At 40.2% G+C, this 25223-nt stretch overlaps 1 protein-coding gene across 2 annotated transcripts in view; it reads left to right on the forward strand.

The window, feature by feature from the left end:
- The first annotated feature begins 1942 nt into the window (after nt 1–1942).
- LOC117900199 (nuclear hormone receptor FTZ-F1 beta) overlaps nt 1943–25223 on the forward strand; it is a 29291-nt gene continuing 6010 nt past the window's right edge. Inside the window, exons 1-2 of one of the 2 annotated variants that reach the window (XM_034810460.1) lie at nt 1943–2050; nt 3189–3468. The gene's annotated coding sequence lies outside the window, so the exon portion shown is untranslated. Of the gene's footprint in view, nt 2051–3188; nt 3469–13978; nt 13991–25223 lie in introns of those variants that run through there. The other variant, XM_034810461.1, reaches the window with a different exon arrangement.

A 25223-nucleotide genomic window follows, 5' to 3' on the forward strand; every position in this document is an offset into this window, starting at 1 on the left:
GTTCGATCTATTGGAAGCAATTGGATCAAGGTATTAAGGGAATCATTATGAGGGAAGTCCTTTACTGATCACCAAGTTGTAAAGGTTACGTTAAAAATTGCTTCTCAATTGCTTCTCAAACGAACTTCAATTATTTTTACAAGCAATTTAATTAGTTTTTATGCAAAGTTACATACATATGTATATAGGAAACATTTGTAGGTAGATTTTTCGCTGTTCACTGAGTTCTTTATCTGATTTATTTAAATCTGATTTTAGAAGCAATTAAAATATTTTTTTGGATATGGAATGGGATAGAAGTATGCTAATCAATAATACTTCCACTTCAATCATTTTTAGAAGCAATTAAATTCGATTTTAATTATTCATTTGATGTATTATGGAAATAAATTGTTCCAAAATTTTAACATATTTTTAATTAGTATCAACATTTTTTTGTTGCTAAAAACTAACCATGGATAATTCTTATTATAAATAGTAAAACAAATAATTACATATGATTATTATCACCGGTTAAACTTAAAACTAAAATTGAATAAAACTTATAATATAAGACTTTTTACGGTATCTGTTTTTATTCCACAAATTTATGTTTTAACTTGATTATTTAATATTCCCATTTTTAAAATAAACAAAACGAAGGGCATCCCCACTTCGTTATCCCATGTATAGCGTCGGTTCCACGAATTTTGATTGTTTGACATATATATTTTGAATTTTGAATTGATTTTTCGTACAGACATCCATAGATGATGCCTGCTGTCTGTCTCTGCTCCCTCTGCTGCCTGCTACTTGTGACCTTCAGAAAACGACGCCCCAGACACCATAGTCACACAAAAGGGTGACAAAGTGTTTTTTCTTTCTTCTGTTTATTGTTTCATTGTTGTCTAAACTAAACTAATCATGGCTGGATCTGATGTATTGTTAATGTTTAATGCATTTAACCGGGGCAGACCCCTTTTGCAAGCATATTTCACTTGCAGCGAAATGAGTTCAGCCGGATTCAGTGTCGCGAATTTGCTTAGCCCACTTTATCAGACAAGCTGGCTGGATGGGAGAAGAGCATGCGAATGGGTTGGGATTGGGTTGGGTGTGTGACCAAAGAGGCAAAGCATAAAGGGGAGCAAATAAGCCAAAAAGCCACAAAAGCCAACGAAAAGCAAAATGGCTTGCCTAAATGTGATTATCTGCGGTCCAACTTAATCAACCAATTAGCTAACCATATTCAACAATATATACAACAAACATAAACCAATTTTATGTTTAGCTTTTGTGTGCGTGTGTGTTTGCTCAGAATTATTAATAATATGCAATTTACATAGGAGGCGGATTGCAGGCCAATTCTCATTTGCATATGCCAGCAATTTATCAATCCAAAATGTTGCCTAATAAATAATTTAGTGGTCTTTATTGGGTTGGCAACTGATTCCAACACTGCGGCAGAGTCTTAAGCTTAAGCAGGGCCATCCAGGCAGGCAATAAAAGTAATTAGAGGAGGAAATCTCGTATATTGTGTGCCTACCCTTATAAATTGAATTTAATAGATTCTTGTTAGCTGTAACTAGTTAGAGATAAATATTATTTGTTTAAATGTTTTAAATATCCATACAATTGGATTGTTTGAATTTAATTTGAATGTTTGGCGCACTCCAACAACTGTCAGCTGACAAAAGTTAATAGCTACAGCACAGGCTGTGCTAGTTCGAGTACTCTAACTTGCAACTCAAAAATGAGTTTTAGTCTGAGGGGTTTTAGGAATTTGGTACTGGGAGTACTAACTAGCTGGTTATAATAATCAGAATATCAAAATCGAGGAAGTGATTAAGAACTGTTGTATTTACGGTATATTTAAAAAATGAGAAGGTATTTTAGTGTATTTTTGCATGGTATATTTTTGTTCATTCACAATAGGACACATTAACAATTCACAATGGGACTAGTTTTTTGTTTCCCAACTCCGTTGTTTTATCCAGTCTGCTTTCCACCGTCATCCGTCATCCATTCTTTTAGATCGTTCATGCTCCGCGCGCCTATAATTCCGAAGTCACAGGTAAACAAAATTCAAAGAAATACGAAAGCAACGACAAGATAAAGGAAAAATGCGGAAATGTAACAAATAATGTATGATAGTGCAATATTGGCTAAAGAAAAGTGAAGTGGGCTATAAATTGTATTAAACAAAAAAGAAACCCCATTCCAAAGCAGCCGCAAGGCCGCAAACAAAAGTGCAGTTAAAATGAGGCAAAGAGCGCACAGGTTTTATTCCAATTGCATATGAAAACCCAAACCCAAACCAAAAGCGGTGCCGAAAGACGAGTAAAACAAATATAGCGAATGACGGGCGCGCAATAAGATAAAATTGAAGGTTATTCTTTATTGTAAACAAAAAAGCAAGTGTTAAGCGGCAGAGTGAGACACACGCATACTCATAGAGCGTTAGAGCAGGAGAGGTAGAACGGAGAGCGCAGCGGCAGAGGAAGAAAGCAGCGCACAAAGCAAATGCTGAAAATGTCAATAAACTCTGCAAAAGGTGAGGAAAAACGCAACAAGAGCGGTGCTAGAGCGTGAGCGTGAGTGAGATAGCTGCTGTCGTGTCGTGTAAAATAAAACGCCAGCTGAGGGCAGAGCTGCGACGGCGGCAGAACAACAGCAACAGTGGCAGAATCGAAGAAAGCAAGCAAGTGCAAAAAGAGAAAAGAACGTTTCGTTTTGGTGGTCAAACTTTTGATGTGTATTAAATTTTCGTCAACTAAAACAGCAAAAATGTACAATCTTCAGCAACAAAAAGTTGTGCAAATAAAATGTTGAAAATCAAAAGAACAGTCCACACTCTCTGGCTCTCTCTCTCCCTCTCTCTCTCTCTCTTGCCCGGAAACACTGCTAAAGAAAGTCGATGCTCTCAGACACTCACACACAAAGAAAGCTGCTGCTTGCATGCGTGTGTGTAGGTTCTTATTGCGAATGGTTCGTGTGTATGTGTGTTTGTGTGCAGAAAAAAACTGCAACTGCAACTTCAACAAGTTTAGCAAGGCCTCTCTTTCTCCCTCTCGCTCTCTCTCTCACCTTGCGCACAGTGTAGCTGCAGTTTGTTTATTTTATTGTCCATTCTCTTGTTCTCCCACCCTCCTCACCACCCATGCCAGTGTACCACCAGTGCGAGTGAGTAATTTACCGTTAATAATTCACAGGTGAAAAATCAAAGCTGCGACTGCAATTTTCTCGTGCAATAATTTCGGAAAATGCCTCAATTGTGCAACAAATAATCCTCACATATTTTCTACGCAAGAAATATTGAATGAAAAATGTTTAGTGTTTAATCAAAATATGTGTGCAAACAATAATCAATTATTATAGAAAACTAATAAAAAAGCGCTTCGGCCTTGTGGGCCATCCACAAGGGAAGAAGAATCTTTTAGACTGAACCAAAAACGGACAATTGGAATATAATAATTAATAATTTTTAAAATGGTAAGTGGAGAGATAAGATAGTTCCAATTTAATATTTTAGTATTTATTTAGATTAGATTTATTTTGATACTTCACTTTGCTGTCGGGTTGAGTGTGCAGTTATTGTTGCCATTTTATCCGTCCTCTCTCCTCTCTCTCCTCTTTCCTCTTTTGATACATTATTGAAGTACCCTTTAAAGAAAAGAGGCATATTCGACTTAGAGGAATACTAGTAGTATATTAGTAGTAGAAAACGAACAGCGATGATGTGTTTTTGATATACTTGGTCCCTCTCGCTCTCTTTGTATTTATTTACTGTACAGAGTTTGTACCGTAATTGAAGTAACTCTGCAGGGTAGCAACAGTGCGAGCCTCTTTATGAATTTTGTTTGTTTCTCTTCTCCAGCGCATTATGCATCGCTCTTCTACTTCGTTTGGGAGCGAAATATTCTCAACTGTTTTTAATTCAATATCCATTTCACAATGACCAAAGACTGACACTTTGACGAATCTTTAAATTGCAGTTCATCCCAATCTACATTATATCTGTAAGAACTTCCAATGCAAGAACTCTCCTCACTTCCGTAGCAGCAAACCTGCCATAATTCCCCTCTTCTTCTCTCCATAATGCACACCACTTGAATCGGAAGACTTTTTCAAGCCTCCCAAAATCAAAACAATTTAATTAACGCCTCGATGTACATACAGTAATAGAGAGGAGTGGAGAGTGGAGTACAAGACCCAACAAGGGGTGAAGGAGGGTAAGGTGACTGAGTTTCGGCTCCGAGTGGCTGGACGCTGCCCGCGAACCACTTCAATTCATAACCAGTGAAATGTAACGGCGCCGTTGGTCACTTGAACTACTTTCATATATACTATAACGGTAGGGGGAGAGGAAACAAAGTGGCTCTCTGGGGGCCTCTGTCCCGGTCCCGGTCCCTGGCATTGGGTCTGGCTACCAGATTCGAACCGTTGACTCACTCATTTCGGAGAAGTGCAATTGCAGCCCGAAAAACCGAACCATACCCAAAACCCAACGTAGGCCAACACCGGAAATTGTTTCTGAAAGAAAAAGCAGAGCAGATCACAGAGCGGTGAGGCAAAGGGTAGGGGCAGGGCATTACTGATTTTGGAGAGTACTGAGGGGGCCAATGCATGTCTTTTGAACAATATTACCCAGGCACGTTTTGAACTCTACCACACACACACACACACACACACAGACACAAATGTCTTCTTTTCTTTTAGCTGCTTTCGCGTGTAGCTTGACCCAGAAAAATCAAAGACTCGCCAAAGACTCTTTGGGGGCACCACCACCGTAGGTGTACAGCCGATGACGAAGAGGTTGAGGTTGAGGCTGAGAAAAGGCTTCAGAGACTCGTTGGATCGGTGGATCGGTTTGGTTTGGAGCACACTGTCTGTCTGTCTCATAAACCATTTTAAATGTTGGAGGGGCTCATTATTATTTTGACTACGTCGGCTTGCGGTTTTTGTGATTATTGGCTGTTCTTTTTTCGCGTTTTAATACCCTGGATAGTTGGAGTTGTATAGGATTAAACAGAGAAATTAAAGATTGAAGGAAGTGTTAACTCATATCGGAGGAATTCGAGAATCTGCCATATTTTGATTTTTATGTAATTTCAAGCTCCTACTTTTGCGTCTGCATCTCGTGAAAAGTAGTTGTATGACCCATTATTTCAAAGATAAAGAAATACAATTAACTATAACTGTATATGATAATATTATCTCGATTGGTGATAGAAATAACACCAAGAAATTTATATATTCAAGTATTGTCATTTCCCTATTCTGAGACTAGTTTTTGAATTTTTCTAATTAGTACACAAGATACACACAAACCGGAATATAGGGTATTCCCCTTGTCGGACCCACCTCTTTTCTGTCTGAAGTTGTTGCAGTTATTCTCTCTGTACGAGTATTTCTCCTTTTCATTTCGTAAACTGGGTTTATGTGCGGTGGTCTTTACTTTTATCATCGACTGCTGCTGCGACTCTTTTCTCTCCCTCTTCCCCTCTCTTTTCCGCTGTTACTCTGGGGGAAGGTTGACCGCGAATTTTGTAAGTTGATTGGCTCTGGCGGTTGGCGGCTGGCTGTCCATCCGCATCGGCTGCCGCTTGTTTATGTTCTTGAACTCCTTTTAAGTGTGTGGTGCGGCCCCGAATGTTAATTTACAGCTTTTGTTGTCATAACTCCAGCTAAAGGCAGGTGTGATTGTGGGCCTGCGAAGGGAGAGTAGCCAAGGTGGGGGCAGAAGCTGCTGGAGAAGCTGCTGAAGCACCCAAATGGGACGGGGACTTTAATGTGGCGGTAATGGGGCAACTGAGGCGTGCAACAGATTTATGGTGAAAATGTTGTAAGAGTAAGTTGCTGCACTGGGATAAATATGATGATAAATCGATGAAGGAAGTATCGATTTTGAATCGATTAATGTAGCGAGTTTGGATGTGAATGCAGATTTATGTAGAAAGAAATTTTGGTGGGTATAAATATGAGAATTCTGTGGAGGAAGTATCGACTTTTAACCGATGATTACATGGGAATTGTACCAAGGAAATAATAGAGAACTAACAATTCCAAGAAATAATTTAGATGATTAACCTGTAGGTGGAGTAAGTATCGATTTTTTATCGATTTATTGGCCAATTGTGATTTATTTGTGAACTTTTAATCAAAAATCAATTAATTTCATATAGTAAATGTGTTCTACGGCTGTTTTTGAGGTCCCTAACAATGTTTCATGCCATTTCATCAATATCTTTTAAAGTATCCAAATCAAAGACAAACAACTTTGCTACTGCTAACAAAAACAACACAAAATATAAATATAAATGTACAATTTGTTGGACCCCCTCTCCAATTACTCTGGGAGGACGTCCAGTGGAGATCATAATTGAAGTCTAGCCCATATCTCAAGTCGATCTTGAACTGCCACACACAGCAGAGGGAAACCACATCATATTTTCCGCTCATTCGATGGTTTTGGCCTGCCAGCTGTTAACCGGTTCTCGGAATTGATGCCTTGAGGCGGAGTACACCCCCCACTTACAGAAACATAAATTGTTACATGCTTCGAACCAGCTACCTCTCCCACTCCCCTCTCTCTTTGTGGCCTGTGTCAGTAACGCTGACTGGGACTTGGCTAATTAGCAGTTAACAATTGCAACATTGACCTCCTCCTCCATAGTTGTTCTTGCCAGCAAACATCAAGAATTCTTTGGCGCTTTGTTCTATTGTTTATGAGGCGAGAGAGAGAGAGAGATCAAAATAAAAGATACAATAAACATGGCAGCAGGTTTACCTTGTTGGTAACCTCAAAAGAAGAAGAACTTGGCTCGCTCTCTCTCTATTTCTCTCTGTTAGCTGGTTGACATATGGGGGGATGGGGGGGAGTTGCTGAAAAGACACAAGTCTCTGCAGCTCTTTGAAAAGCGCAACATTTTGTGCGCTGGAAACATTGTTGCTTTTTGCCATTTTAATGCTTCCAGAGAGAGGGTATATCAGGGCACATGTGACTCGAAAAACACATTATGATATTTTGACTTATATAAAAGAATACATTAAACTCTTTTTAATGCCGAAATAATTTTTAAAGCTTCTCAAAGTTACCCAAAAAGTTAACGTAACTCCAAGAGCATTTCCGACTTCGTTGCTTTCCAGCTTTCCGGCACTTTTATGTATTGTTGGCTGCAGTTTGCCCGTTGCCTTTTGGCCGTCTGTTGTTGTTGTTGCTTTTTTTTTGCCATTCTGTTTGATTTTTCGCCAACTGCCAACTTTGCCAATTGCCATAACTGCCTGAACCGACATTCGCTGTAGCTTTTTGTCTATATATGTGTCTATATAAACATGATCGTTTTGGCCAATTTCTTGTGCTTTGCTTGGCGTTTTTTGTTTTCCTTCTGTTTTTGTTTTGTTTTCTGCTTTGTGTGGCAGGGGCCATGGCATGGTGCAACAAAAAAACATGTTGCCTAAATGTTGTTGCTGCTGCAGTTGCAGTTGCAGTTGCAACCAAAAACTATTGCTGCTGCTGTTCGTTGCTGTTGCTGCTGCTGTTGGTTGCTGTTGCTGCTGTTGATAGTTGTGTAACAATTGGAAGCCTTTTTGTTTCAACTGAAAATTGAACTTTAGTTTGGCAACAGAAATCCTCAAAGGGGGTTTTTTATATTTGATATTTGGGAATAGGAAGGGACTTACCAAATATTAAAGTGACATTTGTTGGAATTTCATATGTTCTTATACCATTTTATTTTGTTTATGCCATAAAACGATTCTAATGCTTTGTAGAATACAACAAGCAGGGGGATTAAACTAAAACATTGTAGAAACGGTTCATACTCAAATTTTGGATGCAAATCTTTTATGTAATACATGTAAAACTTTCCCAAAATGTATTACAATTGTTTACAACCTCTTCAAATGGGAAATAAATCAATGAATTCACAGGTATCAGATATTTGTAATATGCTATTGAGACCCATTAATTCTGATATAGAGCCAGAAAATAATCCTCATTTAGATATCTAAAATCAAACTATGTTGGAAATACTAAAAAATCTTTACACCTTATTAAAAAATTCAGCGAAGACGATTTCTGATGTTAAAAAACGAGATTTCCCAGCCATCAATCTGTGAAAACGCAATGCGGAAACGATTTTCTTTCAAATTCTCTGCTGTCAAAAGATTACAAATGCCGTTAGCAATGCTGCAACATTGTGGCAACATTGTATGTTATCCGACATATTCAGGTATTACTGTTACGACAGCTCTTGCCGTGTATCAATGATAAGACAGCTTTGCCCGTGTATCATTGCAACGAACAGATAATTGACAACCCCAACTCCAACCCCAACCCAATCCACACACGGAACCGAACCTCAAGCGGAGCCCCAAATTGCAGGGGGCTCTGGAAACGTCATGTATGCGTCATACACGCCTGGTACTCGTGTATGCAAGTACTGTATGAAGCGTCACTCAAACGAAACCCACAGAAAAAAACGAGAGAAAAAGAGAACCAAAAAGAAACCTGAAACAGGAAGAAACACGTTTCTTTTCGGCCGTGGCTCAGAGCATGCCAGGACGCAGGGAGCAGAGTTGTTGCCAGGGGGAGAGCATGAAGGGGAGCAGATTGGCTGATGGGCGAGAGCAGAACGGGGAGCAGGCAGTGGACTGCTGTATGGTGTATGAAGTGGAACCAATCAACCAAACCACCAGCCTAAAAGAGAGGACAAAAAAACCAAAGGCCAAAACCAAAGCAAAATCCAAACTGGAGCCCAAAGAGTCTCCAGAGTCGCGCAGTCGCTGAGGCTGATTCCCGATAGCTGGCGGCAATTTTCGAGTGATTAGTCATCAGACGAACGAACCAGAGAAGAACGAGGAAGAAGGAGAATCATAAATATCAGTAGATGAAGAAGAAGAAGGCGCAGAAGAACAAGGCAGCAGAAGGGAGAGTCACAGTCCCAGTCTCAGTTCAATGTTTCTTCCTCTGACTCTTTAGAGATCAGGCGGACGGCCCAGCCTTAGTTTGGATAAAGCATTAGAAAAGGTTTCTAAAAAGCTTATTGGAAATACCCTTTATTAATAGGGTATATCTTATGAGAACATATGAAGAAAGATGATTTTATGCTTATAATCTGCAGGAATAGACTCCTTTCTGAGGTAAATACAGATATAATAATTTTGGAACATTTTGGCTACAAACTAGCTCTATGAATCCTTGTGGAATTCACAGTTCAAAAGATATCGAACTATTTTTTGGTAGAGTTGGTGACAATGATATTATCAACCTATTTTTTTTGAAAATCAGACTGATCGAATAGTTTTTTCACACACTACAGACAAATAAATCCGTTTATATGGTTATGCCAGAGTCAAAAAATCATCTAGAGTTCTTCCATCTCCCATAGATTGCTCTTCACAGATGAAACTGTATCTGAAGCAAAAGTTTCAGCTGTTTTAGAAACTCCAATTCAAGCCTAGCCTGGAGCTGAAAAAGTTTCTGTATCTGTATCTGGTTCTGAGACCACGAGGAAACCTTGTAAAGCATTTTGGTGTGGTGTTGTGTGCTGTGTGTCTGGAGTGGAGTGGAGTTGCTGGCCCATGCGCCAATCAATTTTTATCGTTTTGCCTTAATTTGATGAGATTTTTATCGGTTTTGCTTGTGTTCTGCATCTTCGTGTTCTCTCTTATTCATCATCAAAGTTATTCTTTTCATTCTTTGCATAAATTAAATTGGCTAATGGTCATAAATTTCGATCCCCCCTTCTTGATTGTCTGAATGCATAGTGGAGCTCTTTTAAACGTGGCTTTTTGGTGGATTTATTATCTGACCTTCAGTGTTATAAATAAAAACAAGAAAATACATCTTTGGTGGTGGGGTTCTTTGAGCTGGTTTTCTCGTTAATTGACGGAGTGACTGACACAAGAGCCGTAGCTGTTGATGGCTACCAAAATGTAATACTCTGTGGAGTTATTAATTGCGGTGGGTGTGTTGCTCGCCGCTGTGCTCTGCGATGACTAGTGTTGATAGGCTATTGATCGGTGATTGGAAATGGGCTTATTAAACGATTTTTGATTGGTTAAGGGGCATGAGAAATACTTGGGGGAAGTCTCGAGTTGGGAAAAGAATAAGGGAATATTTAATCGATCAGATCTATCCATTTTAAACAAAGAGAATTCTCTAAGCGATTTTAAAAACCCTTTGATTCCCCCTTTTTCCTATTTTTTTAAGCAAAAACAACACCATTGGAGGCATAGTTTTCTCTATTTTCTTTTTTATCAATAATTAATATCACAACTAAAAATATTCCTGGAATAAAATGATAAATGTATGCCCTCCAATTCATCAAAAAATAAAAATCCCGTGCAAGATTTGCGGAACAGGTTGACAACGCCCGAATATTTATTATATCCATTCAAATCTCTCCAGACAGCGCCACATCTCCATTGGGCATATAATTTCAATAAAAAGAACGTAAGAAGGAAAGAAATAAGAATCAAAATTTGTGTACGAGTATATAAAAGAAATTAGCACATTTCAAACAGGAAATACACTCGAGAAGCGCACACAAAAAATAAATAAATAATAAAAATCAAAGAGCGATTCTCCTGCCCGTTCTGTGGTGGCGCACTCGTAACGCCGAGAGTACGAATATTCCTCCCCTTCCCTCCCTTCCGCCTTCTCTCTTTAGAAAGTCAAGCAACGACCTTGAGATGTCGTTGTATATAAAATAGAATTTTCTTTGTGTGTGTGCACGGCCACGTTTTGGGCCCAATGAATCATTATATTTTTGTTGTTGTGTCTCAGTCTCTGAAAGTATCTATAATGTAATGGATATTCCGCTTGATTTATCTATCCATCGTTTTTCTGTGGTTTTGGGGAAACTTGTTAGCCAGTGCGTCTCGTGATTTGTTTATGTGTCTGAGTAATGTATTGTATGCCGGCAAATCGAGCAAATATTTTGAGAGATAAGTCAACAATTATTTGATAAACACCTGTTTCACAGTGGAGGAATACTGTGCGTTTTATTGTTGCACCCCTGAACCTTTAGAATTTGGAGCTGTGCTCTTATTGATAGTGATTTTTATTGGGAGATCATAAAGAAAGAAATCCAGAAAATGTTCAAATACCTAACTACAATGAAACTAATCATATAATTCCAGCAATTGTACAGGAAAAGTGTACAAATTGAAGTGTTAGGCCTATTCGTTTATTTTTGTGCATGTTTTGGGAAGTATAAGGCATTATTCTACAGCGTCTCATACATAGATTTCCGAACATAAAAAACTACGTTAAATATATTTATTTTAGTAGTAAATTATTCACAAAGAAGCTATTTAACTCCCTTTAAAACATGAAAATATATTTTATTTTATATCTTCTATAAAAATCAACAAAATATCATTAACATCCCATCATTATCCAATCCTCATTTTAATCAGCTTTGACTGCGCAAGTAAATCACTTCAATTATGCCCTGTTTAAACTTATAGTCATATTCATTTAGCTTTGACCTCCAGACCTCATACGAACGAAAAACGACTCGTTTATACTCGTACACAATGAAGATCAAAACAAACCACCGCTCAACAAAATATAAAAAACAGGCTTGTCGTGCCTGGTGAGCTCTCCTCTACTTCGGGTTCGGGTCTAAGAGCGCCTGAATAAGACATAAATCCTTGAAATTATGTACGAAACGCTCCTTTAAGCGGCTGGCTCTGGCTCTTCCTTCTGTCTGTTTGTCTGTCAGTGCCTTCCCGGTGTATACCTGTCGCTCGTTCCTGCCCCTGTGCGCTGTTGAGTTTTCGCGCGTTGCCACACTTTTGTGCCCTTTTTTTATGGCATTGTCTGGTATGGTGGTGCTCCCACTCTGCGCCCCACCCTGCACGCGGGGATATTCTCTGCTACCCATGAACTGGATTTGTTTTGATTAAAGGCGAGCCTTACGATTCTCTCTGCGTTATTTTTGCTCTGCTGTTCTGTGTCCGTCTGGCCATGCCTTTTGTTGGCGATCTTTAATGTGATGGAGTGGTGGCCCGTTTTGAAGGACATTCGTTTAATTTAGGACCTGAGAAAACATATATTTTGAAGCGTTGCTTATTATGGCGTCTCATCGGCTTGTACATACATATGTATGTATGTACATTTATTTTTGGCTTGGGACATGTTTTTGCTTAAGTGGCGCAGAGTCGTCGATGAACAGGGGCTTGATAAAGAGGAAAAATGGAAGAGAACCTCTTAAGAAATAACTAAAACTCTGAATCTAAGAAAGTTTGAGCTATACTTGTGATACAGATTTCTGTGAATTGTAGGAATGTTATAATAATAATATTGTTATAACTTTTCATTTTTGCCAAGGTTCCATCCAAAACCGCATATAAAAAAAAATGACTAGTAGCCACAATTGTGAAGATTTTAGGATAAAACTCAGCATACTTTTATTCTCTGTCATTGTCGATCATTTCTGTAAAAATCAATTAAATCGGATAATTATTACAGCTAAAATATTCCGTCTTTCAATATAAAAGCGACACCTGTGCAACTCTGCCATCAGTTATCAAACAGAGTTGTCAAACTCTGGCAAACAGCAGCGCCAGCGGGTGACAATGACAATTGACAGGCGCAATTTATGAAGAAAACAAAAAAAGTGGAAGAAGACATGGAAGGAGTGTACGAAGAGATGGTCAGAGACTGAGGACGGATAGATGGATGTGAATCCATGGCCGGAGGTTGTAGAACTCCAGAGAAGAACGAACGGGCCAACGAAAACAAAAGACAATAAAAATCAGCTCACAGAACGAAAGAGATCATTGGACACATTTGCGGGATGGACGGACAGAGGCAGGTTAGACATAAAGAATAACTAAACTAAAGCACAGAAAGAGGAGACCGAAGAGAAGACAAAGAGGCAATATGTAAGCAAAGTTTGTGCCCAGAGAGAGAAGCAGACAAAAGAAAGGCCAAAGATGTTCAAACATTGGCAAGAACTATACAAGAAGAAGCAGCAGCAGCGACAAAGACTTGTTGCCAAGTCGTAAAAAAACAAGAAGAGAAGGTTAGATCTCGAGATTTGAACTGACTGATGCCCTCAACTCTCAATCCTTAGTGTCTAGGAATTAATTCGCAAAATTCAAATTAAATAAAAAAATATATTTTTATCCTCTTACTTTAATGTTGATGGAGTAAAGTTTGAGTGAGGAAATACATTCTGCCTTCCCTGCGTTACCTTCTAACTGCGGTTCCCATCCTACCCATTATCTTAAATTTAAAGGGTATTAAAGAGACAAACTCTCAAACAAAGCAAATAAAGAGGAAACTACAAAAGAGAAATTCATGAGAGAGAGAGAGAGAGCGAGAGAGCCAGCCAGCATAAAGAACACCAGCAGCAAAAGCAACAATATAAAGTAACACGTCATGCTGACTGGCTTTGCTTACCTCCGCTCTGTGCGCCGCCACCTCCCCCCTCTTAACGCATCTACCCCCGCCACACACCTACAAATGTACCAACCTCTCTCCATAGCACACCTTCCTCGAAATGTTACTCCCGTCCCACTCTCTCTGTCTCTCACCACACACCTTTGTATTGTACGTCTGCTTGTATGGCACTCCCTGTCCCCTGCTCCCCTTGCTTCTGCTTTTTCTTCTCCTTCTGGTGTGTGGCCAATGCCAAGAACAAGTTGTAAAATGAGGCGGCAGCAACAGTCCACGACGACGAAGAACGAGAAAGCAAAACAGCTGAAGAACGATCCAAACCCAAAGAGAGAGCGAGGCAGAGACAGAGCAAGCGAGCAAGACAGCCGCAGAAGAGGTCATTGGCGGCCATTGACTTTGTCTCGCTGATGACCTTGCCCGAAAAATGTAATAGTAAAGTGGAAAAAAAAGAGGGGCAGCTGGAAATGCACTCGCAGCGCGCAAAGTGAGAGAGGGAGAGATTTAGACACAGATAGAGCGCGTTGGAGAGCGTTGTCAGGAGAGATGCACACGACGGCAGAAGAAGAAGATAGCAGAAGGAGCAGCAGCAGCAGCAGCATTGGGGAGCTGTGCGCCGCCATGCATCTGTTGACAAAGTGAGAGACCAACCCATCCCATCCATTACAAGGTGCAAGAGAAAGAGCGTGATAGAATGATACCTAAACATATCGCAAGTGCAAGTAAGAGGGAGACAGTACAGCAACTAGATAAGAGAGTGGGGGGTGGAAGGCAGAGAAGTACTTTTGGGCACAGGGCCTAGGCGAATGGAGCAACATCACTTAGTTTTGTGTACTGAAATTAACATTATTTCGTGTGGACATAGAGAGAGGGGCATGTCTCTCTCTCTCTATTTATTCGAAAATTGTATTGGGATTCTGGAATTCTTTTCTGTTTCTGTTCAATATGACTGGGCTTCAATTAACAGCTTCCAAGGATAGAAAGTTTTTTTCTCTCTCCATTTTAGGAGTGCCTTTTAAACAGTTATAATTTTAACTCGTATTCCTTCTCTATCTTTCGATTTAAAATCTTTCGAGAACAAGCTACAACTACTATAGAGTTGTCTAAAGATATAAAATCTACAATCTCAGGACCACAAATAAATCTTCAATGCTTTGATTTTCCCTATCAAACAGCTCCTATGATTAAATAACCATCTAAAATCTCTCTAAATCGAACTTTTCCCTAAGCTTCGAAACAAATCATATATGATTGGCCAGAAGAACTTTTAAAGTACACAATTCTTTAGTAATTATTCGAAAAAATTACTTGAATGGCGTGCCTTGCCACTACCTCACTTTGGATCGATTGCAATCCGGGGCAATCGTTCCAGTTTATCGATTACACAATAACACTTAATAAATTGCAACCTGCCAAAAACAGTTTGATCAACTCCGAGCCAAAGCCATGCCAAAATCGAAATACGAACCAAAACCCAATAGCCTGCCATCTAACTTGGCCAAAAGCCGAATGCCAACACGCATGCAACCAAATTGCAGTTAACACACAACAGCAATAGCAACAGCAACAGCAACACGCCACTCAGCTGCATTCGATCGGCAACAACCTTGTCCCAAAACAACTGGCCAGAGATTTGTTGTGGGTTTTTTTTTTGTACTGATACTCTAGCAGAAGGTATTATGGTTGGGAGACGACGTTTTTCCTAAAGTGAGAAATAAGCTTTTGCTAAAGAATACATTTGAATCGGTATCGCAACGAGCAGGTCCCCATATCAAATGAACAATCGCTCATAAAACTATTATGTGTGCGAAAAGTCTATCTGTATTTGAATATAATTTAATCAGTCTATCGAAGTCTCTGGTTTATTCACAGATTTAAAGCTCAGGGAAATGAAGTCTAGTCAGTCTAACGAAGTCTCTGGTTTATTCACAGATTTAAAGCACAGAAAAATGTAATCAATATTTAATGACTCTTTTTGATGGCCAATGTGAAAAAAATCTCTAAGAAACAGTCCTTTGTTTGGGAAAAGGGTTTAATTTCTAAAAATAATACAATACCCTATTTACTCTTCGAGTACCGGGTATAAATATACCAAAATTCTACACTCTCTATACGTCAAAGATCAACGGAAGTTTAAGCCATAAGAACCATTCTTTAAGGGTATTCCAACAGCTGGGGACCCCTGCAGTTCTTGTTGCCTTCTTTTCTTGTTGAAGCATGCATTTTTTTTTGTAAGCTTGCAGTTTTTAATATATTTTTTTTCGCTGTATGTTCTGTATTTTTTGTTGTTGTTAATAAGCATCGCCAGCCGTATACTTGTATTTTGCACGTACGCGTCGCTGTGAGTTGGCTTTTGATATTAATTAAACGCACGCAGAGTCGAGAGTCGAAGTCGCAGTCACAGTCAGAGGCAGAGCCAAGTCGGATGCAGAGGCAGTGCCCAGAGGCAACAACGAGACCTGCATTATGCCCACCCAGCAGCAGCCGGAGCCGCAGCCGGAGCTCGGCTGAAACGAGTTCCAAGAGAACAAGAAAAGCCGAAACCGACACAAAAAAAAAGAGTGGCAACAAAATATAATACTAAAAGCGAGTCCAACTGGAGTCGAGTCCGCCGGGGCTTAGAAAAAGTAAAAGAAGTCCAATGTGCGAGACGTTTTCCAGTGCGTTGCATCGATGGTGGGCGTTCGGTCGATCGGTTGGTTGTCGTAGTGCGGCTGTGTGGAAGGTGCCAGTGCCCCAGAGACTACACTGGGAGAACGACTCAAGACCCAAGTAAATCAACAAATTTCAGGAGACTTATCGATGATTTTTAGGCTTTAAGAAAGCATTTTGGGTGAAGCATTATTTACACAGAAACAGCCGGTTATAGGCTCAAATTTTTATGCAAAATGACATCTTCATTTTCTAGTAAACATAAAATGATGATTTTTGTTTACGAATACCACCAGTATTCCAAGGTCCCTCTCCTTTTGCCGGGAATATCTTCATATTTATTTTCTCCAGTGCCATTCTGCATGTTGCAGCTTGGGGCCTGGCCCGGCTCTCTGGTCAATCGGGGCAACCTGCTCCTGAACTGCTCCTCCGGTCTCAGGGGCCTGCCTGCTGCTTTGCATGCGCCGCTGAGCAGCGAAGCCTCCCAGTGGACGCTACCAACATTTTTTAATGACTCTGTTTAAGAGGCCTACTCTTCAGGCCTTCTTTTTGCTGCTGCTGTTGCTTTTTTTTGTGATGCGTGGCAAATGGCAGCAAAGTGCAATGCAAGTACACTGAGAAAAATCATTAAAGACGAGAATAAAATGTATTTGAACTGTAAAAAGCAAGAGGATCCGGGTACGGCACTTGTGGGAGCTTTATTATAATAAGAAATAATTGGTGATTTTAGGACTAAACTCCAAGAAAATTAAAAAATATATCTAACGTATTTTTGTATTTATTTAAGAATCTTGATTTAATTATGGAGTTCAAAGATCTTTTTTCCCCCGGGAATGCTTAACATATTTAAAGGTCTTTCTATATTCATATTAAGATACTTGAAATTAAATTAAAAATTCATAACTCTTGACATGGGTTTTTCCCTTAGTGTAGATCCTCTCTGATCATCAGACCAAATCGGTGTCCAGAGCCACAGCTCGAGCTATCTCGTCATGGGAAAATCTCAACATAAAACTCAACTATTTTTCTATGATGCTGCCTCTTTTTTCACATTTTTTAATGATAATTGCAAAAAAACTAAATCTTATGTGAGACTTAAAACTTGTTTGCAAATCCGCATATAAATTATTCATTTTTGTTGTATATTTGATATTAATTAAATTAAAACCGTCTGCCATTAGTTTTGGACAAAATGTGTTTATTAAATAAGAAAGAACAGAATTTAAACCCGTTTTTGATTTCAAAATCAAGAGAACTCAGTGATTTATGATCGTAAATAGTACTCTGATATTGGTAGAAAACCCAAGCAGAAGTGGATGTAGCCCCGGGAAGCATTTGTTGATCCGGGAATCTAATTTCTATTATATGTATTATATAAAACCCCGAATCGCTTGTAGTTTTATTTAGCAAAAATATACAATGCAAACGACCTTGAGACGGCAATCGCAGGGAACAGCTGGAAACAGGTTAAAAACAAAAAAAAAACCAAAACAAATTTTGTATAAATAAACTTTTGTGAGTAGTCTGGTGTTTCGTTCCCTCGTACACCCCTCTCTCTCGCCTGTCGCCGATCCTCTTCCATTTCATTTGTGTTATCTTTTGTTGATATTGATAGTGCCGCGCAATCGGAACTCCGACGATGGGTTGAAGGCCCCGCGAAACTGATAAACCCCCAACAAAATGATGACATATAAAATGAGAGAAAACATTGGAGGAAAAGAAAAGGAATTATTAGAGGGAAAGAAAGGGAATAGTGCCAGAGAGAAAGCGGGGAAGCATTGGTGGAAAAAACAAAGAAACATTGCAGGGCAATAGGAGGAATCATTTTAAGAAGATAATAATCACTGGTAGAAGGTTTCATCAGCAAAAAAAAGAGAAAGATTCATTACAGCGAAATTATCAGAGTGCGATGCCAAAGCTCTGCACATGAAAAAATCATCAGGGAGTGTCACTAACCATTAAAAATGCAAAAAAAATGTAAAAAAGCGTAAAAAAAATTAAGGAAGAATACAAAAAAAGTGCGCAAGCGTAACATTTCCTGTTTGTCGAACGGTAAACCCATAATTGTTATGCAGACGACAACTGAAGACTTGAAGACCTGAAAGACTGTGGACTGTGGACTGTGCAACGCCCCGAAATTGTTGTCTGGAAGGGGGATCGGTGGATCGGCGGATGGTTGGTGCAGGCTGTGGGGCATGCAGTTGGCTTGGCTGCAGTATTACAGAGTTGCTCAGTCCATGGAGTGTGTCTGGGTCGTTAGATTGGTTAGATTGCTGGCTTTGGTGCGGTGGTTTTGCTGCACTCGACACACGGCGCGGCTTGCCAGAGACGTTGACAAAGTTGTCTTCTGGTTTTGTTGCCTTGCCTGCAACTGTGCGACAAAACTTGTTCGTTATATTTGGTTTTAGTATTTTCTTTTTGCGCACTGCAAATGCACTGGGAGAATAGAAGAACGAGCCACCCTGCTCCTCTTAGAAGTTTTGTAAGTGCATTAAGTTAGGGAACATGCCTGGGAAACCAAGGGAACATTTTTTTTAAATCCAATTGAATACGCATAAGAGTATTGGAATTCACCCTTGTTCTGGACTTCTTCTGGGTTAATGTTTACGTGTGACTGTCATCTTTGCCATTGAGTTGAAAATCGCCTTCCAAGTTCCGGCCACCCTTTATTCCCTCATTCTTCAATGACAAATGCTCTCGTCTCCTGTTAGAACATAAGTCATGCAACGTTTACACGTGAGAGGCAATCGCTCTCTCTTAAAGAATTTCCACATCATTCCTTCCAAAGTTCCTCCAACATTTTATTTCCATTCTGTAATTAAGGATCTGCGTCTTTCAACGTTTACACGTGACTGGCAAACATTAAAAACCATCGATTCCTTCTTAGAAGTAGTTCTTCCAGTGCACTTCTTGTACCGGTTTTCCCTCATTCTGTGTTGTTTCTGCGAAAACGAATGAAACGGTCGCCATATCGATGCTCGATGCCCAGACAAGAGACGAGACCTGACGACGCACCTGTTGAAAATCAAGTTCTTTCAAATGTCTGCACATATGCATGTACATACATATGTACATAAAGACATAATGCATATGTATGTACATATGTATGCACATACATACATATGTATATAGAAATATGTATAAATGTATGTATACACATTATTTTTTATAATTTATAATTTTCCATAGCTTTAATGCCCGCAAATGGCACTAGGAGGAAACTCAGACTTGGCCATTCAATCGGTTGACAACGACCACGCAGTTTTCAATCCGGGTCTTTATGGGGCTAATGTCATATGTGCGATGTCGTGAGGAAAGCACATTTAGAGAAGTACAGTAAGTTTCGGGGATGAAAAACCGGTACTTTAAGTGAAATAATATTCGTTTTATCAGGGAACCGTCAGAGTATTAGAGATTATACTCCTTTAATTGGTTACTTGGGATAACTTTTTATGGGAGATACAGCATTATTACCTTCATTGATTTCAGAATACAAATTAAAGAAAAAAATGTGGGAGAAGCCAATTGTACACGCAACGCAGCCTGAATTGGTGCCAAATAACGACAGTGGGGAGCTACTGCATGACGCGTGAGACTTATTAGTGCACATAACTATTCTGCTACAAGTGCGAAAAAATATATATTTTAGGGCATAAAAGTTTTGGGAACTATCTGAATTTTATTTTCAGAATATTTCACAGTATTTTCTAACATATGTAAGCTTTTAAAAACCTTAAAAAAAATCAATTTATATACATATGCAAATACTCCTTTAGTTCTGAGTATAACAAAAAGCTTTTTGTAATCCCCAAACTGTCATTACATTTTAATTACGCACTGTACTGCATGTGGTACTGTATCTATGATATTTCTAACCTGTTGGCTTTTTGTTATTTTTTGTGTTGCTGTGTGCAGCACAATGTTTTGCAATTTGTTTGCCATTTTCCATAAGGCAACTTCTGTTGCACATTATGCTAATGACATGCCTATGCTGCCTCCCCTACCCCACAATATGCCACATTCTCTCACCCAAACCCCTACCATACCACACAGCACTCGGGTCGAGGTGATTAATCAAAAAGCTCGCAACACTCGCAGAGTGGCGGAGCAAAAAATGGCATGGGGTTGCCCCCTTTTGGCCAGGTAATGCAATTTACAATTGTTGGACTCCCAGAGTATTTCCCTGTGTCTCGTACTCCTCTCTGTCTCGGACCCCTCTCTTCTATCCCCCAGTTAGAGTGTTATAGCAATACACATAACCTGGATCGGCTCTAGGGGTCTTTGTTTGCAATTGGCGAAAGGTGTTGGAGGTACACAGAAAAAGCACACACAAACACCTCGTAACTGAATCTGGAATCTCTGTAGCTGTATCTAACGCTTACTGTGGCGAAGCATGTTGCATATTTTCAGCAGCTCAAATTGGCCTTCTGTGGCCCCTCTCTGTCTGTTATGTAAGCATTAAGGATTATAATGTGTGTTGGTTGTGCTGTGGAATTTGCTTCAAACGAACATTTGATGAGGATTACGCTCTAATGTATGAAGCTGTGCTGCTGTGGGTGGGTGTGGGTTGGTTGGTTGTTTAATTATGTAAATACATGTAGCGGTTATTATAGCGGATTTTGCAAAAAGGTATTTCAAAAGATAGTTAAAACGAGGAGGAACGGTTTGAGACGCTGGAACGCGTCACAACTTTTATATGTACCCAGTACTCCGTCAGTATTTCTGTATGTATGTACATAGTACGTACATATTTACATCAAAGTGTATGTATGTATGTATGTATCCAGCTTTTACATCGAATCTCACTTAAAGTTCAATTATTTATTCTGTTTTCAAAGAAATGTTCGTAATTTTATAAACAATTTTGGCAGAAATGTTAAAGTCTTCATCTAAAAATTTCCTTCAGATAACTTTAGAGGTGTCTCTTGAGGTTAACTTAATATCCGTCTGCAACATAATAAACGACTCTAGAGTGGAAAAATATATCTTAATTCTCATAGCTGCCAACTTTTCACCCAAATGAAACGATTTGCTCCCGGCTTTGTTCCGCCCAAAAACATTCTCTAGGGAATTAATCACAAACTCGTCTTCGTCAGTCACGCACGTACCACCCAATGCTAACAAAATGTTGAACCCAAGAGCCCCAGCACTTGCCCATTCAATAGGGGATGCCTTTGTCCCCAATTAGAGCGCCCTATCAGCAACCCTCTAGTCCAAAGGGGGCAGCCCTTTGTGGGGGTGCTGTGTGTGCAGTCGTTAACCGTAAAAGCAGATCCCCAAAAAACCCGAAGAAAAAACCCTCCTACACTCCACTCCGCTCTCTCCTCTCTCTCCCTGTTCGCTTTCATGTTACGCATAATTGAAACGAAGTTCCCCATTCAGTGAGCAAAACTTCTATGCAACGTGTGGAAACAATCCACCACCAAAACAAAAAAGAACACTGGGTGACTGGGGGTCTGTTTACTGTGGACTGGGGGTATGTGTGTGGCATTGTCGTTTGGGTATTATGCCCCACAAAGCATGTCAATGTCATGAATATTATTGACATGGATTTTTGTATCCACAGATAGCTCTTTCATAGACAGACTGGAGGGGGACTCGGGCGATGTACTCTTTTTTTAGGGGGCGCATTTCCGCAGAATGAACCAACAACAAAGAGCTGTGAAGGTCAACCCCTTTTTGCCAAAGCTTATAGCGGAGCAGGAGAGAGAGACAGAGTGAGAGAGAGAGAGGGAGGGAGTTTTTGCTTCGCTTTTTTGTTGTTTCTGTATCGTTGAAGTTGCTTTCGATGGCCTGTCAAAGTCAAAAGTCTGATAAAAATCGATAAACGACAGACGGCAATGTCGGAGTCATGTAGATATGTACTCTGGCTTGGAGGCCCAACCCGGTTGTCTGTTCTGTCTATAGAGTGGGTTCTCGGTTCTCGGCCATCAGTCGCTTGGCCTGAACCGAGCTGAACTCCACTCACTCCCTCCGCTAGCCTGTGCTACATACATACATACATACATACATATGTGCCTGTCTCTGTGGTATGCCGTTTTTGGTTTATTTCAGGGGCTTGTCGAATTGCAAACTAGCAACAATGCTTCAATCCAGCAATGCAGCAACTCGAAATATCTCTTGGTATGCAGTTTCAGTTCTTGTCGTAATATGTCATGGCTCCCCCAACCCGTAATGCGATAGGCGGCGCTACAAGAAGTCTCAGAGTGTCTCAGGTGGAGTGGTGTGGGGGAATGGGAATGCTAATTGCCCTGGCACCAAAAGAGCAAAATACTATTAAGTAAGCGTAATTAGATCATGGCTAAAAATTGCAATGCTGAAAGTATGTATGCCCTGGAGGGTACACTGATCTCATACTTTTGCCAAACGATAAGAGCGGTCGAGTGTCATGTAAATTTAAGTGGGAGTGTTGGAAAAATCAAGATAGTGTTGAACAGTCAATGGTGTTGGTCAGCTAGAAATAGTGGAAACTGTTTGAAGACTGAAGGCTGTAATGCTACTTATTTCTAAGCTGCACCTAGAAGGAAACATAAAATTTCAAAAGGTTAAATCAAGATAATCATCCAAGGGACCCGTTGTCATTTTGCATACATTTTGTGCCACAAAATGTGGTCCTCCCAAGGGAACTGCAGCCTTCATTGACCGCCCCATTGTACGGATTTCAGTGGGACCCATCCAAGGCCAAACCCAACGACATCGTCGCCCATTCAATTTGCATTCCATCAACCATGGGACCGTTACCCCCACAGATGCATATACATATGTATGTACATACATACATACATATGTATGGATGTATGTATCCACACGTGGATACGTCGTTGTACTCCAAGTACAATAACACTTCCGCCTGAAAGTGCTCGTACTCCATTGCGAACATGTGTGTGTGTTGGGGTACAGTTCTATCCAGACAAAAAACAGAAACAGAACAAAAGAGAGATGGGCAGAGAAGAGCAGCAGAGTAGAGCGGAGAAGGCATCATCAAAAATCGCTTGGCTGCATTTGTTGTCGGTCCTTGAGTGGCCTCCTCAGTCCCCTCCACGGTTTTTCCCCGAAAAGAAAGAACTTGAAAATCAGCAAAAATTAAATGCTGACCACCATTCTGCTCTCTCTCAAGCACACACGCTGCGTCGCTCACTCACCCACACAACTGCAGCAGCTGAGAACGATACTTGATTTGAGAGAGACAGAGAGAGAGAGTAGGATAGAGAGCGGCTCTTTAATAAAAAACAATTCTTGTTTATTTTCTTTTCTGCTAAACTCTCTCGGCGCTTCTCTCTCTATTTTTTTTGTCGGCTTGCCTATGATTATTTATGTTCTTCTTTCTGAACCCAAAAAAAAGAACAAAAAATCAGGAGTAAACACTAGCAGCACAGTTTTGATACCCTATCCGTGGTATAAGCCATAACTATGTACATCTATATATTCTGAGTGACATTTAATACTCAGACACTTAATAAGATCGAAGCTGTTACCATTTTTGTAGCACTGTCGAAATATTCTCAGAACCATCATACCTTCGCAAAGGGTGTGTAAGAAAGAGCAAACAAAAAAGAGCACGCTCTGCTCTCTTCTCTTCGGCTTGTCACCCTCCCTCGCGGCGTTCGACTGTTGTCCGCGCATGTGTTGCGTCTTTGTGTATGCCTATGTGTGCGCTGCCTTCGTCGTCTTCTTCGTGGTTTTGCTTCGTCGTCGTCTTCGTCGCCGCAGTCGCTGGCGTGGTTGTTGTTGTATGCAAGGTCGTTTGCGTACAAATTTCAACATTATTTGAAGGTCGTCCTTTGCCCGTTCTGCGCGTCGCTTCTTACTCGTTCTTTCTCTCAACGTTTCCGTCTCCACTCGGTCTCTCTCTTCCTCTCTCTCACTGCTCTATCTTTCGCTGTCTGTTTCTTTGCATGCAATGGCTTGGCTGAAGAAAGATTTTTTGTCTCCCCATTTAGGGTCGTGCGAGTTCGTTCCTATTGGATTCTGTAATTTCCTTAAATTATTGATTCTTGTGCAAATGGAAAATAGTATGCAGCGGTTATTATATACAATATATGTACATATGTATGTACATATTTTAATAGGATTCCTGTTAAAGGGATGTGGGCACAATTTTTACAGAGGGGGTTAAAGAAAGCGTTTTCTACATTTTTTCATGTGCGTCAAAATATTCCAATTTTCTCGAGTAATTAAGCACCCAGAAGCAGACTTCTTATCAGAATTAAATACAGTGTGACACACGGGTCATTTTATTTTTTAATTTTTAAAGAACTTTAAAGAAAGTTCGACTTATTCTTTTTAAACATATTTTTAACAAAAAAAATTTATGAAATTCTTTTTTAAATAGGGGCTCTTACACAAAAATCCCTCTTACCCACACCCCTGCATTTAGCACCCACACCCGCACCCCTTTTGTTACCAGGTGTGGCCTCGCCCTTGGCCCTATGTGCCATGCCAAAGAGCTGCCATGCCCCGATATCCCCCACCACAATCTGCGGAGCGTCGTTGGGTTAATGTACCTTAAATTTATTATAATACCATCGGCTTTTGAGCCTCTCCATCGCTCTCTCCCCAGTCCCCTCTCTTCACTTTGCTATCCATCGCATCGCCCTCCTCCTCCCATTGTTGGGTCGTTGACATTTTTCGTTGGGCTGCTGGCCATTGCCCATCCATTGCCCAAAGTTGTGTATTGCTTAAGCTATTGTTCAAGTGGTAGACCAAACAAGAGAACGAACAACGGGCCAGAGTGAGTGAGAGAGAGAGAGAGGGAGTGAGAAGGTAGAGCTGATGATAAGAATTGAATGAATGTAATACACGCATCAGAGAGCGAGAGAGAGAGAGCGGGAGAGCACATAGCGGGAGTGTGGATCTGTGTGTTGGTGTGCTCTGCCACGGCATAACCTCAATTAACATAAGTGGCCGTTCGTTGAATGTTCTACGGGGGCGGGCACGCGCGGGCCAAGGTCGCTTAAGGGTGGGTGGATGTGGATGCATAAGTGGTAGCATTGACCCTATTGTTGTCGTCGGGGTTTATTCAGATCCTAAATAAGTAGTGGCTCTGTCTTTGTGCTTGTTGCCAAGCAAATCTCTAGGAGGGGGCGGAGTATCCAACACTGACTCATCGCCGAAAGGTTGTAGAACCTTTTATTTAATTAACATAAAGTGGGGAATTTGCCAAAGCTATGAGGCAATTAAA

Source organism: Drosophila subobscura, chromosome U, assembly GCF_008121235.1.
Source record: "Drosophila subobscura isolate 14011-0131.10 chromosome U, UCBerk_Dsub_1.0, whole genome shotgun sequence".
NCBI lineage: Eukaryota > Metazoa > Arthropoda > Insecta > Diptera > Drosophilidae > Drosophila > Drosophila subobscura.